We start from the raw sequence: 15,253 nt of genomic DNA on the forward strand, positions 1-15,253 counted from the left end.
TGTCAAAGAAACATTGGCCCAATTCTTCTTCCCTGCCCTAAACAACAAACAAACAGAAGTATGGGATATTCAATTCATCTATTACTGAAAAAGAGAAACATCAATCCCTTTCAACCAAGGCTTTGAAATTGGTATTATTTTTTTTAGATTGTATTTATTTATTTGACAGAAAGAGACACAGCGAGAGAGGGAACACCACCAAGGGGAGTGGGAGAGGGAGAAGCAGGCTTCCCGCAGAGCAGGGAGTCCGACGAGAGGCTCGATCTCAGGACCCTGGGATCATGACCTGAGCCGAAGGTAAACGCTTAACGACTGAGCCACCCAGGCACCCCGAAATTGGTATTTCTAAAGAATTTCAAGTCTTTCTGTATTCTAGACTATACTGTATCCAACCCTAGAAATAAAAAAAAATTAAAAAGCATAAAGGGGTAAAAGAAATAGAAATAGATAAAAAATGGATAATAAATAGAAAATAGAAAAGACTTCTATAACAGTGAATTATGAGGAGATTTTTAAGGTGCACTGAAAAAAATGCATCCTGGCTGGATATATCTCAGTAAATCTCTAAAGCGCTGCTACTTTTATTCTTTGATAAATATCATATAATGGCTTAGAAGTGAAGTATAATTTCAATTCCTACTACAGAACCATTATGATGTTCTTGTGGACCAGTTAATTTATTACTGAGCTCTCCTGTACCAATCTCATACCAATCTGGAAACAGAAAAGTCTTTTCTTCTGAATGAGGTGATTTCTCTAGAAAGTCAGCTGTTCTCAAAAGTCAAGTTCATAGTATAGAGATTGCAGAAGAATACTACCAAGTTCTCTACTTTAGAGTTTCCAAGAAAAATTATTTTAACATACCATAAGCATTCTATCACACACCTATTGCTTTTAAAAATGCTAGGGTGCAGTTTTTTGTTTTTGTTTTTGTTTTTTATTTTTCAAGTATCAATTAGTGAATTTATGTTTTTGAAAGTCCCCAGCGAGAGGATATGGAAAAAGCAGTCTATAATTTAAGGCAAACCCTTAATCAAATTGATTTCACCAAAATTCCATTTCCTTTTAGGACAACTTTTAAAAAACAAAGCCAATGGTTGTTGCCACATTCTAAGAATAGCTGAACCAAATGACTGGCCACTTTTCTTTCCTAGCAACAGTATAGTTAAGACAATTTTAAGTCTTGGATTCTAGAATTTTGGCTTCATGAATTATGCCATAGCATACAAGCTAAACATAAGAAATTTAAACCAGACTGCCAAGATTTACGCTAATTGTGTGGCTTTAGGCAATGATACAACTTCTCTGTGCTCCACCCTCCTCATTTGAAAAATAGGGCAATCACAATACCTAATTATTGGAGTTGTTATGAGTTAGTACATTTAGAAATTCTTACAATAGTGCCTCATACATCGTTGGCACTCGTTAGAAGTTAGCTTTTAATATATTATTGCTACGTCTCCAAGAATTCTCCTGGTAGAGTATAGGTTTTGGAATTAGGGATGAACCCCACATCAGTCCTTACTAGCTTTGTGATGACAGAAAAAACTATTTGACTTCTTGGAGTCTCAGTGTTCTCAAGACTAAAATAAGGACAATAATACCTACCTCATAATTGTTTGAGGATTAAACAAGCAACAAGCAAAATGCTTGCTGTATAGTCAAGTGGCTATCTGAAGAGCATATAACAACTAAAGCAAATAAATAGCATATATACTAGATTGTCAAGTTGGTAAAGGAAGGAAAGCAAGAGAGTGAAGAATTAGTTAAAATCTGGTTCTAAAGACTCCTGGACTCTCATCCACCATCTCCCTTCCTTTCCCCACTCCCCCAGAAAACTCCAGGCTGTTGATAAAAGTATTTCTATGTCCCTATGCACAAGTGAGACTAGAAAATCAGTGATGAGTATAGTTCAGCCTTGCACAACCATACTGACCCAGACAAGGTTAATCATTGTCACTTTAGAGTCTCTGGAAATACTGTGGGTCTTCAGAAGATGGGTGGTCGCTTACGTCTATGAGGGGCGGGGAAATGGAGTTTAAAGTGACAGATGCAGCAGGTGTGTAGTGACTAATGCTGAGAACTACAGCAAGTCACAGAGCCCCACAGAAGCTTGGCAAAGAACAACCAGAGAGCCTCTGAGCCCCTGCTGGGGCACACAATAGCAGACCAATGCAAGCTTTGGAGACTCAAAAACAACCCAGTGTCTTTGACGCAGCCAGACACATTGAGGGAAGAAAAACCTTAATCCCAAATCTTAAACCTCTTTTCAGCGCCTTCTGCCAATGATTTTGAGAAGACTGTGAAAGGCCAGTGGGGAGGAAAAAAAGATGTTTGCTAGGAGATAGAAGAATCTAAGTCCAAAACTCAGAGCTGGTACAGAATGGATAGAGAAAATCAGGAAGTGTTGTAGTTAAACACGTACATAATGAGAAAAAAAAATTTAAATATTCGCTGAGCATTTTCAAACATCAATAACCCAGCCATTTATATTTTTAAATATTAAAAAGGGCACAGAGTATGATATTGATTTGAAAATACAGAAATGTCATGCTAAAAAATGTATCTGGTTTTGAACTGACAAAATAAGACCAGTCAATCCGATTTTATTCATATACTAAGGTCCACATTTCAACATAATGAAATTTTGTCTTATTAAAATGTGGGTTAGGACACTCAATATTTGTATGGTGCAACAAGTAATAATGGCCCCATTATTAATTGCCTACTTTTATTAAAAAGTTCCAAAAAAAAAAGGAGTTGAGAGCCTAGATATATTTTATAATGCTAAAAACAGTTGTCTATTATTTTATTTTGGGGTCAGCAAAGATTACTTGATAAATTATAATGTGTTTTCTAAACCTGACCTATAATAGCTGTTTTTAAAACAAAACATAAATAATACCAAATGGTACATCCAATTAATTCATTTCCAACTGGTTTTGATGATCAGCATCAATAATTATGTTCAGTTTGTATCTGGCTACTAACCTTAATGATACTCTGGCTGCCATTTAAGTAAGTACTTTTTTACCAACATCATCAGTAACAATAATTCTTGCTTGTAATTAGTTGATTTGTCATTCATTAAGGCTGTTAAATTATCCTATTAAATCATCATCTACAAGATGATCATAAAGATAAATAAAATATTGCATGGATACTGAAATTTGTCACTCACTTGAATTTTGAAGTATGACATAGACATGCCCCCCCAAAAAAGAGAAATGACTTATTTATCTTCTTTAGGCTCTAATACCCCTTTAACTTCACTTCCTTTAGGTCTTAAAGTATATTTTTATGTAAGACACCTAAATAGCTAAACACTTTGACAATGGTTTTCTTAATTTTCTTAAAAAGCAGATGTGATGGTCTTTTTCAAGTGTCAACTCACTAAGCTACAGCCACCAGTTATTCAAGCACTAATTTAGGTGTTGCTATGGAAGTATTTTATAGATGTAATTAAAGTCCATAATCAGTTGGCTTTTAAGTAAGGGAGATTATCCTAGATAGTCAGGGTGGGCTTAAACCAATCAACAGAAAGGCTCTAAGAGCAAAGTTAATGCTTTCCTGAAGAAGAAGAAATTGTGTCTATGGAGAGGAACTTCAGAACATGATTGAGAGTTCAAGCCTGCCCTTCTGACAGCCTGCCTTATAATTTCTGACTTGCCTAGCCAGCCTCCATAATCACATAAACCAATTCTTTGCAATACTTTTCCTAATATATATCTCCTACTAGTTCTGCTTCCCTGGTTGGACTCTCATACAGCAGGCTATTGCAAAGTGGCTTGGGTGTTGTATCAGAAAGAAGAGAGAGTAGAAAGTACTCCTTGACCTAAAATGGATAGCTTACCATTTAAAATTTTATTAGCAGATAGTCATTTACTTCTTTGTGTGATCCTATAAAATGTAGATGTTTCTAGAAGGGGTAGCAGCATAAACTATTCCTATTAAGACCCCCACCCCTTAGAGGTTTCCAATTTCCACATAAGGCACTAGGAGGGTGAAACCCATGAAGGACAGTTGTAAAGACCAGGTATAGAGTACCTAGCAAATGAAAGTGTTGCTACCTCATAGCTTGGCCAAGGGCCAGTCCTGTCAGAACTAGTATTGCTCCATTCAAATTACCATAGATTCCTGCTCAGTTATAAACTTGCCTTCTTCCAGGCAGGAAGACCTTACAGAAATGTACAGTCCATAGGATTCCATTATTAAAAGGACAATTACACCATGTTTCAATTTGCTCTGGAAAAAATGTGGGAAGAATTACAAATACATGGAGACTAAATAACATGCTACTAAATAATGATTGGATCAACCAAGAAATCAAAGAGGAAATAAAACAATTCATGGAGGGCTAGTGCTCACCAAGGCCGAGGCCCTACCTGCTGGCAAGACTGAGCCCCACTGCATTATACTTTATTTTGTTCATGGTTTTGCATAGACTGAAGTTTTGTGGATTAGGCTAAACTCTGGGCCTCCTCAAAGAGGACCCATTTATTTATTTATTTTTCTTTCCAAAATGGCAGCCTCCAGCTGTACACAAGTGTTAGTTCTGTACTAGGTGATGCTGAGAGAGCAAGCATTTCAGCACCTATAATTATAGAACTTATGCTGTCAGGAGGATAAGATAGTTGCTTCAGAGAAATTAAGAATGTAAAGGATCCCATAGAAACTCAAACCCTAGTGAACAAAGTCAAAGGAGACACTGGAGTAATTCACTGACAGCTCCACTTCAGCCAACTGTATTTGACTGACAAGCCTATCACTGAGAAACAAGAGAAGCCCAGGACTTAGGGAGACAGGACCAGCCACCACTGCAGCTGTGGACCACCTTCAGCATTCATTCTGCTCTGGGGATGGGGGCTCCCAACAGACCACCGGTGGCCTCTTACATCAGCTTAAAATAGCCTCTTTCTCTGCCTACCCTGTAGCAGCTGATAAACAGAGTCGGGTTTCCATTCTTCTGCAGCCTTAGTGAAAAATGATGGCTGTCTCTCTCTCCTTGGTTCAAGTGTTAAAATAAAGAGCTAGAGCTCACTCAGAATAATGCTGTGTATTATTATGTCTCCTCTCCATCTCACCCCTCTTTTGTATCTCATTACCACTTGTTTAGAGCACCTCCACACTTTGTTTCTTCATTGACAATAAACAGAACTGTCTCCCCCCACCCAAAAAAATACATGGAGACAAATGAAAATGAAAACACAATGGTCCAAAATCTTTGGGACACAGCAAAAGCTGTTCTAAGAGGGAAGATTATAGCATTACAGGCTTTTCTCAAGAAGCAAGAAAAAAATCAAATAAACAACCTAACCTTACACCTAAAGGTGCTAGAAAAAGAAGAACAAACAAAGCCCAGAGCTAGTAGAAGAAAGGAAATAATAAAGATTAAAGCAGCAATGAATGAAATAGAAACTACAAAAACAATGAAACCTGGATCTGGTTCTTTGAAAAGATAAACAAAATTGTTAAGCCTTTAGCCACACTCATGGAAAAGAGAGGGAGAGAGAGAGAACTCAAATAAATAAAATCAGAAATGAAGGAGGAAAAATAACAACTGACACCACAGAAATACAAAGCACAATAAGCAAATATTATGAAAAATTGTGTCAACAAATTGGACAATCTAGAAGAAGTGGATAAATACCTAGAAACATATAATCTTCCAAAACTGAAACAGGAAGAAATAGAACAGACTGATCACTAGCAATGAAATTGAACTGGTAATAAAAAAACTCGCAACAAATAAAAGTCTAAGACCAGGCGGCTTCATAGATGCATTGTACTAACATTTAAAGAGTTAATACCTATTTTTATCAAACTATTCAAAAAATAGAAGAGGAAGAAAAGCTTCCAAATTTATTCTATGAAGTCAGCATTACCTTGATACCAAAACCAGATAAAGACACTGCAATAAAAGAAAAATACAGACCAATATCACTGATGAACACAGGTGCAAAAATCCTAAGCAAAATATTAGCAAGCCAAATCCAACAATACATTTAAAAAAAAATCATTCACTACAATAGAGTGGGATTCATTCCAGGGATACAGCATGGTTCAATACTTCCAAATCAATCAATGTGCTACCTCACATTAACAAGAGAAAGGATAAAAATCATATGATCACCTTAATAGGTGCAGAAGAAGCATTTGACAAAATACAACACCCATTCATGATAAAAACTCTCAACAAAGTAGGTTTAGAGGGAACATACCTCAACATAATAAAAACCATATATGAAAAACCCACAGCTAACATCATATTCAATGGTGAAAATCTGAGAGTTTTTCCTCTAAAATCAGGAACAAGACAAGTACACTCTGACCACTTTTATTCGACATAGTACTGGAAGTTCTAACCACAGCAATCAGGTAAGAAAAAAAGGTCAAAGACATATAAATTGGTAAGAAAGAAATAAAACTTTCACTATTTGCAGATGACATGATACTTTGTGTAGAAAACCCAAAAGACTCCACCGAAAAGCTGTTAGAACTGATAAATGAAGTCAGTAAAGTTGCAGGATGCAAAATTAATATAGAGAAATCTGTTGCATTTTTATACATCAATACTGAAGAAGCAGAAAGAGAAATTAAGAAAATAATCCTAATTGCAATTACACCAAAAAGAATAAAATCCTAGGAAAAAACTTAACCAAAAAGGTGAAAAAGAACTGTAGTCTGAAAACTATGAAATGCTGACTAAATAAACTGTAGATGACACAAACAAATGGAAATATATTCCATATTCATGGATGGGAGAATAAATATTATTAAAATGTCTATACTACTCAAAGCAATCTACAGAATTAATGCAATCCCTATCAACATATCAACAACCTTTTTCATAGTACTAGAATAAATAATTCTAAAATTTATATGGAGCCACAAAAGACCACGAATAGCCAAAGCAATCCTGGGAAAGAACAAAGCTGGAGATATCACAGACCCAGATTTCAACATACACTACAAATCTGTAGTAATCACAACAGCATGGTAATGGCACAAAAACAGACACATAGATCAATGGAACAGAACAGAGAGTCTAGAAATAAACCCACACTTAAATAGTCAATCTACAACAAAGGAAGCAAGAGTACACAATGGAAAAAAGGCAGTGTCAAATGTGACTAGGAAAACTGGACAGCCACATGCAAAAGAAGGAAACTAAACATACTTTCTGATATCATACACAAAAATAATCTCATAATGGATTAAAGACCTAAATGAGAGGGGCGCCTGGGTGGCTCAGTCATTAAGCATCTGCCTTCGGCTCAGGTCATGATCTCAGGGTCCTGGGATCGAGCCCCACATTGGGCTCCCTGTTCAGCAGGAAGCTTGCTTCTCCCTCTTCTGCTCCCCCTGCTTGTGTCCCTCTCTCGCTGTGTCTCTCTCTGTCAAATAAATAAATAAAATCTTAAAAAAAAAAAAGACCTGAATGTGAGACCTGAAACCATAAAACTCCTAGAAGAAAATAAATAGTAGTTTCTTTGACACTGTCCATAGAAACATTTTTCTAGGTATGTCTCCTCAGGCAAGGGAAACAAAAGCAAGATTAAACTATTGGGACTACACCAAAATAAAAAGCTTTTGCACAGCAAAGGAAATCATCAACAAAACAAAAAGGGTACCTACTGAATTGGAGAATATATTTGCAAATGATACATCTATAAGGGGTTAATATAAAATACATAAAGAACTTACACAACTCAACACCAAAAAAAAAAAAAAATCCAATTAAAAATGGGCAGAGGACCTGAATAGACATTTTTCCAAAGAAGATATACAGATGGCCATCAGACACATGAAAAGATGCTCAACATCACTAATCATTGGGAAAATGCAAATTAAAACCAAAATGACATATTGCTTTATATCAGTCAGAAAGGCTAAAATCAAAAACACAAGAAATAACAAGTGTTGGTGAGGATGTGGAGAAAAAGGAACCCTCATGCATTGTTGGTGGGAATGCAAATTATTATAGCCAATGTGACAAGCAGTTTGGAGATTCCTCAAAAAAATTAAAAATAGAATTATTGTACAATCCAGTAATTCTACCACTGGGTATTTACCTCCCCTCCAAAAAAAACCCCAAAAACAACAAAGACACTAATTCAAAAAGATATATGCTCTTTTATGTTTATTGCAGCATTATTTACAATAGCCAAGATATGGAAGCAACCCAGGTATCCACTGATTGATAGATGAATAAAGATATGGTGTGTATATATATGTACATTTATATATACTATGGAATACATATACTATATAAAAAAGTGGTATATATGCATATATATGTATGTGTGTGTGTACACACACATGCACACACACACTGGAATATTACTCAGCTATAAATAAGAATGAAATCTTGCCATTTGCAACAACATGGATGAACCTAGAGGGCATAATGCTAATTGAGATATGTCAGATAAAGACAAATACCGTATGATTTCACACATATGTGGAATATAGGAAACAGATGAACAAAGGAAAAATAACAAACAAAAGCCAGACTTAAATACAGAGGACAAACTGTGGTTGCCAGAGGGAAGGTCAGTGGGGGGATGGGTGAAATAGATAAAGGGAATTAAGAGTACACTTATCTTGATGAGTACTGAGAGATACATTGTTGAATCATATTGTACACCTGAAACTAATATAACACTGTGTATTAATTATACTTCAATTAAAAAAGCTCTAAAATACGCTATAAAATCCACCTACTCAAGAAAACAGAATTTGATACATAAACTACTGGGCCAAAGAATATATGTCTAGATTAACCCCTTTAAAATGGCTAATTTTATTTTTGCCATACCAATAAATGAGGGTATGGGTTTGGTAGCAAAAAAGGTCAGCCTGCAGATATGGAGGACTTCATGATGGTTTTGGAAAATTTCAGACTGGCAAAAACATGATGCATATTTAAAATTGGTTAATTTGATCAATTTTTTAGATATTTAAGATATTTCTATAGATTTTGTTGCTGGTCATTTCTATGATCAGCCCTCTATGGTTGAGAGACTGACAGACCTGTACCAAGATTGGAGGACTCAGCTAAATAGAACAGAGATCAAAGATACTGCCATAGATACGAGAAAAATTACACTATATGTGCTTGTTCTTATGTTCATCCAGGTTGCAATTCAAAAGAGAATGATTTTAAAATAGATTTAGTACTGGGTTTATTTTGTTGACCTTGGCAAATGTCACCTCAATGTTGTTCCACTTCTATTTTTCCTCAAGGGAGCAGAGCTGCTCATGAGCAGGTGAAGGTAGAAGCACACGGTCAAGTTAGAGTAAAGATATTACTGAGAGAGAAACATTTTAAGCTGTCCAGAATATTAACAAGGAATATGATTTGCATATCTCCTGAGCATAGTGTCTTATTTTATAGATTAGTAACTACTTCATTATAAACATGAATTTAGAGCTTCCTGAAATTATTTATATTAGAATCTAGTATTGAGGGTTTTTTTCTTGACATTATTCTAAAATGGAAATGAGAACTTTACCCATGATTTCCTATGATAATTGTGGACTTCCATTCAAGAAAAGCCAGCAGAAGCAACATTTGAGAACTGCCTTCCTCATTTCAGACACAACTATATGAATAATCTTCTATTTTCACAGTAAAGCTCTCCCATTAGTTATACTGTAAAATTGCAGGCTACCTTTTCTCCAGAGATCTCAAAGTTCTTTTCTGGTATCAATTTGTCAATAGCCCAATGCCTCTGATTCTATGGAGCCCAGAGGAATCTGTTCTAGCATTATTTCTGTGAAAGCCTTTCATAGGCTTTATGACAACCCAAGCTAAGGAGCATCAATAATGACTGCAAAGTTCCTTTGCCAAGTGCTTACTTAACTAACAAAAGACATTTCCATTAAAAGAAAAAAGTATGGCTTTGAAAAACCGTGAAAACTCAAGGGCAATGTATTTACATCCTTCTTAAATCTACTCAAGCTTTCATTCAAAGATTAAATTTACACGTTATATACTTATACAATGCCCAGTAGAGTATACTCAATAAAAATTAATTATTATTAACTTTACAAATATATGATAATTCAACATCTATTATTTATTAGTTATTGTGACTTAGAGCAAGTCATTAACCTTTTCAAATCTCAGCTTTCTCATTTATAAAATGGGGCTTTTCCACCTGTATATGAGGATTAAGATTACTCAAGATGCGTGAGATCATTTTTAAGTTATTTTTCATACAAATATGAACTTATAGTATAATAAACCTGGGACTTGAACTTCAGACACTTTAGAAATTTAACACTGATAATAATGAATTATATGTAATAATATTATATATCGCAAATATTAGATAAACTGGGAAAAATGTAACACTGATGTTCTGCCATTTCTGGATAGATTCCTTCAGAATAAAGTTCTCAGCGATCATGCATAAATTCATGGCACTTGAAGGATGGCTGTAGGCAGACTTTCATGAAATTACGAAGATTTGTTCTGGAACATTGTGAAGCAAATTTTAAAAAGGCATCTAAGCAGTTTTATAAATGTTTCTAACTGGAAAACAATGGTAAAACCAATAGTCTAGTGTGCCAGTGAAAATCTCATATAGTCTTAAATGAGTATTTTGGGAGAGGAAGGAACACAGATTTGGGCTAGGATTATGGAAGACCCTCTGTATTTCAGAGCTTATGGACATAAACTAGGTTAAGTTGCTTGTATTTGAATTCTATGTTCATTGTGATCTTTCTGACTATTCCCAAATCTGAACAAGGACATAAACCCATGATACTTAATGACAGTACCCATGCCTTTGATATGTAATCATCTATTGTTATGTATTATTATATATCTCAATTATGTAAGTCTCATCTCTCCAGTAAAGATTTTGGTAGGCAAAGGCCTGAGTCAAACTGAGGGTCTGGTATATATTAAGAGTGACTTTTTCTTATACCATGTTTTACAGGTTTCAAAGTTAATTATTTCAGTCAACCTTCACAAAAACCATGGAAAAGAACCTAGAACTCTGAAAGTTAAAATGAGTGACTTGTCCAAAATTACTTGGTTAGGCTTCAATAAATATTTCTTAAATTGACTCTCTGCATCATCTGTTAAGTACCTATGATTTGTGATCAGTGAGCTTGCAAACACATCGTAAGAGTTATAGTGCCTTGTATAGCACGTGCCCCTATTTTGTATAGTACTTTGCATTTTATAAGTGCCTTCACCTACATAATTGTGTTTAATGATTGATACCTTAGAGAGTGGGAGAATACACCAAGTGTAAGAAATGATGTTACAGTATTATGTAGTGGGAAACATAAGGACAGCTGAGCAGGATTTAGATTAATTCATGGGTGACACAGTCATATTATTACTGTTGAGATAGATCCACAAAAGGAAATTATTTAAAAGGAAAGCTAAAGACAAGGCTTCGCTTGTCTCCTTAAGCTGTAATGCCCTTCTTTTTCTTCTTCCTTCTTAGAGCAGTTTACTCTTCCTTCAAAGATCAGCTCAAAGGCCATCTCCTCTATGTAGCTACCACTGAGCCCTCTGAGTTTGCAATGAATTGCTTCCCTCTGTGTTCCCACAGCTCCTTATATGTAGCTCTTGCATAGCATTTATTTTCTTCTTCTTTGTAAATAACTATTTATTTTAATAAAACTTCTTGAAGGCAGAGGCTAGCTTGTCCTCATTAGCTCCCATTTGCCCACAACAAGGGTCTGGAAGTACTGAATGAACTGGAGGGAACACCACTATTTAAAATACTAAATACTCCCACAAAATATCCCCAAGGGTCATCTCCTGCCAGATTCTGCATGAGATTATTTTGATATTGTAAATGATAGCAAGGACAGAAAAGATTATTGAGGGACAATAAAAAGAATAAAATATAAAAATGGACAGAGCAGAGATTTAGGAAAGCAGACTGTTAAAAGGATGTTTCATTCCATGGTTATATATTAAGGGCCCACTATGTATCAGGCACTAAACTAATTGCTATGGATATAAAAGAGAACAAGGCTCTGTCCCTGTTCTTCAAGGAGTTTCCAATCCAGTGTGGAAGGCAGTCAAGTAACCTATAATTACAAAACGAAGTGCTCAGTGTATTGTTAAAGATAACTACCTACTATGACATGGCAGTTGCAAGTCTAAAAAAAAAAAAATCTTACTTTTAAATTATATTAAAAATATGAGGAAATGAGGTTGGGGTTAGATTTCTAGTCTTGGGATGACAAAGTTATTTTACTGTAGGAGTTTCAATAATAAAGTTCTATGTTTAGTAGCTCTAAGAATATATATGCTAAATTTATAACATCATTGAGCAAATCTAGCACTTGACAACATCAGACTTTCTTCAAGAAGAATCACTTTTACTTTTCTCTCACCACCGGCATTATGATTACATACTGTCATAGGGACTTTAATTTCTTCTTTGAAATATTCATCACAGTAGTAATTATTGGTATATTTGTTTCATGTGTTTCTCCCTCCCTTTGATCATGAGCTCCCCAAGGTGGGGAATTGTGTCTGTCTTGCTCATCTTTACAACCCTAGCTCAGTACAGTGCACATACCAGGTGCTCAATAAGTATTTGATAAATTGGTTAAATTACTAATATTTGTTAGTTTTGTCATCCAATATCATAAAATAAAGTTTCTCTATGGCTTGCAACAGCTTTTCCCCCAATATGTGGCACTCATTCCAAAATGCAATGTGAGTCCAGAACAAGATCAAATTATAACTGTGAAATATGCATATTGCACAAAACCAGCAAACACAGTTGGGCAGACTGTGCCCATTACAAAGAAGCCATGCCAAGTAGTAGATGGGGGCTGAGATCCGACCTATTTTCTCCTTTCTAAGCCATGGTGCAAGGATGCATTTCCTGGAAACAGGACCTCTTCCTAATTCACAGTCTTGATAACACAACTTGTTGGTTGCCCTAATTGAACACACTGCATCCAAATACCATGTGTATTAAAATATTGGGAGCAAGTAAGAATTATGGATCTAAGTTTCACTTAACAGTGTTATTTTTTAATAGAAGTATAACTGACATACAACATTATATTAATTTCAGGTGTACAACATAATAAATCAGTATTTATATATACTGCAAAAGGATCACCACAAGAAGTCCAATTAACATCTGTCACCATACATAATTACAGAACTTTTTTTCTTGTGGTGAGAACTTTTAAGATCTGCTCTCTTAGCAACTTTCATATATGCAATACAGTATTATTAATCATAGTTGCCTTGCTGTACATTACATCCTCATGACTTATTTATAACCAGAAGTCTGTACCCTTTGATCCCCTTCATCTATTTCATCCTCCCCCCATTCCCAGCCTCTGGCAAACACCAATCTGTTCTCTGTATCTATGGACTTTTTCGTTTTTCTTTTTCTTTCTCTTTTAGATTCTGCATGTAAGAAAGATCATATGGTATTTGTCTTTCTCTGTTTGACTTATTTTATTAGTATAAGGTCCCCAAGGTCCATCCATGCTGTCATAAATCACAAGATTTCATGCTTTTTTATGGCTGAATAATGTTCCATTATATATATCACATTTTCTTTATCTACACAGTGTTAGATATTTAGGTTGCTTCCATATCTTGGCTACTGTAAATAAAGCTCCAAAGAACAATGTTTTGTTTTGTTGAGGTGGAAATCCACTGAATGTTTTTGAGGAAGGGGATAATATGGATAATACAGCAACCAAGGAAATTGACTTGGGATCCAGCATTTCCATTTCCCATAGTGAATTTCTCTCTTTTATTTCAAAGCATCCATGAGAGCCAACACTGTGCGCATTCCAATAGCTGAATAATAAAATGAGCTTTTAGGGGCACCTAGGTGTCTCATTCGATTGGGCATCTAACTTTTGGTTTCAGCTCAGGTCATGATCTCATGGTTGTGAAATCGAACCCCATGTCAGGCTCTGCACTGGGCATGGAGCCTGCTTAAGATTCTTTCTCTTCCTTTCCCTCTGCCCCTCCTCCCTGTTCACACACGCTATCTCTCTCTCTAAAAGAAAATAATAAAATAAAACAAAATAAAATAAAATGAGCTTTTATTTAATTTATTTTCACATAGGTATTTATTTTGTTAACATTTTCTTTTTGTTTTTAGACAGTCATGCTGTCGTTTGACATGTCTAGTGCATTTGTTAAAACTTTGATCCATTATAATCTCAATGCAAATGCCATTGCAACCATGAATGATTATTTTAATACTGTTATTTAGAATACATATCATTTATTTTAAAACCACAGTTGTGAAATTATTTTGATTTTAAATACCTGGCTTGGAGCCAGAACCTCATAAGCGGTTAGTTATTAGATGCCATTAGTAACATCAGGAAAGTCCAGACAGTTCACAGAAAGGGGAACTAAAGGGAAAGCATTCAGAAGATCCTTTTAAAGTAGAAAATGAGAATCAGAATGCTTTTAACTTTTTACCGATAGAAATGATCATCGCAATGACAAAGACGATTAATATTTATTGGGCATCTCCTATGTGCCAGGCATTGTGCTAAGTACATCATTATCTTACTGTCTCTCGAAACAAAGAAGTGAAATAACTTGAATAAGTTGGAACTTGAATGGAGACTGTTTGAATCCAATAAAATATCCCTAAAGGCATGCACTTTCCCAAGTTAAACAACTCGTCTTCTGAATACCTGGTTCTAAGACCCAGGGATCCTAGAAACTTCCTGTCTAAAGGGGCAATTGACTGTTGCTTGGGAGGGCATAAAGAAATGTAAAGTTACTCCTTTACTGTTACTACTCCTAAAACAATGCCAATTTGCCCCAAACAAACAAGCAAATGTATAAAATATGTACTGATAGTATACCTATATTGTCAGTATAAATGGAAACTTCCTGGCTGTGGTTTTAATTAGAAATGGAACCCTTCCCTTGCTGTCCGAATTTATTACAGTTACACATCACCCTCAGGTTTTCATCTAGGAGACAAGTCATTCTGGTGATGGATGAGGCAATATTTATATATCATCTTGCAAAGTAAGCAAGAAGACTTCTAGTTTAAATGTTCTGTCGGCTATTGTTATACTCCAGTAATGAAAACAGTGATTTTGGAAAAAAGATTACATACATATAAATACTAAAAATAATTTTTAGGCTGTGATTTTTGTATAAATTGTACAGGTCAAAGTATACCTTTCAGTTCAGGTGGCCAGATGCAAGATGTTACTCTTAAAATTTGCTGTCCTCTGTAAAAAAGATCTACTCAAAGAA

The 15,253-nt window shown here is 35.3% G+C and overlaps 1 protein-coding gene and 1 pseudogene across 1 annotated transcript in view; one reads left to right on the forward strand and one right to left on the reverse strand.

Annotated features, from left to right (window-relative positions):
* NTNG1 (netrin G1) overlaps positions 1–15,253 on the reverse strand; it is a 303,873-nt gene that overhangs the window by 275,506 nt on the left and 13,114 nt on the right. The window lies entirely within an intron of this gene.
* LOC114207989 (LYR motif-containing protein 4 pseudogene) lies at positions 4,523–4,797 on the forward strand (annotated as a pseudogene).

Source organism: Eumetopias jubatus, unplaced genomic scaffold, assembly GCF_037043125.1.
Source record: "Eumetopias jubatus isolate StellerSeaLion01/CBP00866 unplaced genomic scaffold, mEumJub1_p1.0 scaffold_4, whole genome shotgun sequence".
Lineage (NCBI taxonomy): Eukaryota > Metazoa > Chordata > Mammalia > Carnivora > Otariidae > Eumetopias > Eumetopias jubatus.